This window comes from Elephantulus edwardii, unplaced genomic scaffold (assembly GCF_000299155.1).
Source record: "Elephantulus edwardii isolate Elephantulus edwardi_28Jun2011 unplaced genomic scaffold, EleEdw1.0 scaffold00254, whole genome shotgun sequence".
NCBI classification, from domain to species: domain Eukaryota; kingdom Metazoa; phylum Chordata; class Mammalia; order Macroscelidea; family Macroscelididae; genus Elephantulus; species Elephantulus edwardii.
The window spans coordinates 3655013-3659178 of record NW_006400004.1 but is presented as its reverse complement, the minus strand read 5'-3'; positions in this window follow the sequence as shown (position 1 = coordinate 3659178).

The window sequence follows — 4166 nt, the reverse complement described above, 5'->3', positions numbered from 1 at the left end:
CCATTATCCTTCTTTACAGAGGGAGTCTATAATAGGATAGAGAATCCAGAGCAGAGGATAACTCCCAAATGATTCCTATTTCATTTTGAAATATGTCTGTTAATTCTTAATTTCTTTCTTATTTGCTGCTTTAGTATAAAGAGGTGTTCAACCTCAGTATTACTGACATTTTGTGCCAGATAAATATGTTATAAAGAGCTTTCCTGTATATTGTGGGGTGATTACTGACACCCCAGGCTTCTATCATTAGATGTCAATAGCACCTCTTCCCCCAGTGTAACCAAAAATGACATCAAACCTTGTCAAAGGTCTCCTGGGGAGACGAAACAGCTATTTGATTTACACAAATATCAAAACTAATTTTCCTTTCGTGCTGGGCACACACCAGCTGGGTGGTAGAGAAAGTGGCTTAAGGGAATACAAGAAGAAACTGGCCTAGGAGAATAGGTTGCTAAAAATCTGCAATGTGAACCATCAACATGTAATTCATTGTAATTAAAAATAGTGTTAGGAGCATCTTATTAGAGCCAAGGTTCTTAATCTGGTAGACAGTGAGTGATTGGGGTTGTTATAAATATTGGACATAGTTATAATCACCTTCCGGCTGCCAGACCCTGGCCACTGCAGATCAAATCAAGTATTCCTTTTATAGAACTGCGTGACTTGATACACATTGTGCAATTGAGAGTCGGCTTGTTTTTCATTCGTTGACAGCTGGTCTGGCAAAAAGGCTGCCAGACACTTGGGTCAAATAGCCAACTCTCAGAAAAAACATATTTGGCCTGAGAAGAGACAGATGTGATGTAAATAAGGATTTTAATAAAGGAGAAGTAATGACTAGTCACTTAAACATAAATTTGACAGTGTTTTTGATACATTTAAGCAAAGTATATTTTAGCCTATTTAAATTGTTTGTATATATTTCTGGACAAAATCTGACTTCTGTGAGAGAGTTGTTTATGGTAGCAGGATTATTCATAACATGATATTCTAAAGACCAGTACTAAAAAATACAGGCTAACAAGTTACATTCTTTAAGAGAATGTTATTGTTGTTAGATGTCATCAAGGTTGCTCTGACTCATAGGGAATCTAGGAACAACAAATGGAAATGTTGCACTATCCTGCCCTATCCCCCTCATCTCTGCCATGCTCAAATTCATTGATATAGTCACTGGATCAATCCATTTCAGTGAGAGTCTTCTCTCTTTCACTGACCCTGCACTTTTCCAAGGATATGTTTTTCCAAGGATTGTTGCCTCCTGACAACATGCCCAAAGTATGCAAGGTTGTTTCACCATCCTTGTCTCTAAAGAACAATCTGATTGCACTTTCTCCAAGACAGATTTGTTTGTTCTTATGACAGTTTACGGCATACTCAATACTCTTTGCCAATACCACAGTTTAAAGGCATCAATTCTTCTTTAATATTCCTTTATTTATTGTCAAGCTTTCACATGCATACTAAGCAATTGAAAATACTATGACTTGGGTCAGATGCACCTTAGTCTTTAAACTGACATCCTTCATCTTTAGCATTTTAAAGAGATCCTTGACAGCAAATATTAAATGTGTTTTCTCTTCTTCTGTCCATCATAATGACTGTCCTGTCCTCTGATTATCTGCCTAGTGTGAGTCAATGAACAAAATGTTGTACCAAAGATATTCCTGTGGACAAGGAAATAGCTTATTTAGTTATGATTATACAGGTTCAACAATCATGCCTTCTATATGCTTATTAAATGATTGTCATCTATCCATTTGGAGAAAAAGCCAGTGTTTAGAGGCATATCCAGTAGTTAGTTGATTCTGGAACCTAATTTGTGTGATAATTTTATTAGTGAATTTGACAAATACACTAAAAAAGACATTTATTATATATCTAACACAATGCCTAACATATTTTGTTATTGTGTTGTTAGGTACTGTCGAGTTGAGTATAACTCATAGCAATCTTATGAACAACAGATATGAACTCTGACTTACGCTGTGCTGTCTTCATCATCTCTAACACACTCGAGCTCAAGGGGCTTAATAAATATTTGCTGAATGAATGAGTAAATGGGCAGATGGTTGGATAATGTATGCCATGTAAGTAAATTAGAGGAGAAAGAAAAATAATTGTTGTTGTTAAATGCTATCAAGTTACCCGTGTCTTATAATGGCCTTATATACAATACCTCTGAACCCCATCTTATTCTGAGCCAGTTTCACTGTCTCTGACATACCTATCCTCATTACTCCAGACATTATGTCAAATCCACCTCATCCAGAGTCTTCCTCTCCTGAGCTGTGCCTCCACCCTTCCAAGCATGATGTTCTTCTCCAAGGACTGGTCCATTCTGGTCTCATGACCAAAGTATGGGAGAGAGAGCTTCAAAATCCTTGCCTTCAAGGAGCAGCCTGGTTTCACCCTCACTAAGACACACCTTTCTATTCTTTTGGCAGTGCACGGTATGCTCAATACTCTTCTCCAGAACCACAACTCCAACACATTGATTCTTCTTTTGTCACCTTAGTCATTGTTCAGCTTTCTGATGAATAATAGGAAGTAATTGCAAAAACCATGGCCTGAATCAAGTGCACCTTAGTCTGTAGACAGACATCATTGCTCTTAAGCTCTTTGGAAAGGTCGCTAACAACAGATTTCTCTTATGTAATTTGTTTTTTTATTTCCTGACTTCTGGTGTCAAGAGTGTTGATTGTGAAACCGAGCAAGTTGAAATTATTAATTTCAATATTTTCTCCGTCTGTCATAGTGCTGCCAACTGACTGAGCGGGGAGAATTTTTGTCTTCTTGATGTTGAGCTTCAATCCATATTGAAGACTGAAGTCCATGACCTTCTGCAGCAAATGTTTCAGGTCCTCCTCTGTTTAAGCCAGAAATGTTGTGTTGTCTGCACAATGCAGTTTGTTGATAAGTCTTCCTCCAATCCTGATGCTACATTTCTCCTTATAAAGCCTAGCCTCCTGAATGATGTTATGCACATAGATTGAAAATCCATCCCTGACAAATTTCTTTTCTGATTTTGAGCCAGTGTTTCCTTGCTCTTTTCTGAGGGCTGCTTCCTGGTACAAGTCTAGTTTTTGAAGACCACGATAAAGTGCTCTGGGATTCCCATTCTTCTAAAGGTCAGTCATAGTTTATTGTGATCCACACAGTAAAAACAAAATAAAAAAAACTCAAACTAATTGCCATGAAGTTATAACTAAACTTGAACTGAATTGGGTTTGTAAGACTGTAAATCAAGTGGAAGATTGGTTGCCTGTTTCTCCTACAAAGCTGCCAGCAAATTCCAGCCATCAGAGAGTGAAGCTTTAGGGTTAGCATAGTGATTTCCTTTGGACTAGGCCATGAAAGCACCTTAAAAAAGCTTAAACAGATAAAACCATTTACCCAAGGTCAGACAGTCAGAAAATGGATGAGCTGGAGTACAAGGCTAGGCTTTCTAATTTCAAACACTAAACAAGATAGAATACTCAGAAATCCCAGGTTTGAATGAAAATTCTTACATGTACAAGGCAAAAATAAATTACACAGATGCTAACTTGTGTACCGTAATTGATCAGAGATCATATGAAAGAGACCTCGTGGTTTTGGTTCACCACAATCTCAGCTGATCCAAAATGTCCTGCACTAGCTTGTTTGCTTTTTTTTTTAAAAAAAAAGAACCCAAAAACAACCGGTTAGTGCTGTCCAAGGGTAAATTAACATAAAATATCCCAATCAAAGCAGTAAAAGTCCTGCTCAGACCAGCTCAACAATGTTTACATTCCTCTCCTTGTCCAATGTCTTGGACAGAGTGTCATAAAAAAAAGATTAATTTGTTTTTTGACCCTGTGTGTCCTTGTGTTTTCTTGTCACTGGAAATATACAGGCTTTATTTCATATTAAGAAACCAAGAACATATCAGGCACTCCAAATTAACTTTTTTATTGCTAACTTTTGCTTCAAATCCAATTCTTGCTGTCTGCCCTTCATGTTTGGCTTTTGTATTGCCCCTTGCTTCTAGTACACTGTCACATCAGGAGTGGTCACTAAATGTTTTTGCTTTATGCCTTCATTCGGTATACGATCAATGCCATCTACCATTCTGAAAATTTGGGCCTGGGTGAAGCCTTGTTGTTGTTGTTGTTATGTGCCATCGAGTCGCTTGCAACTCATAG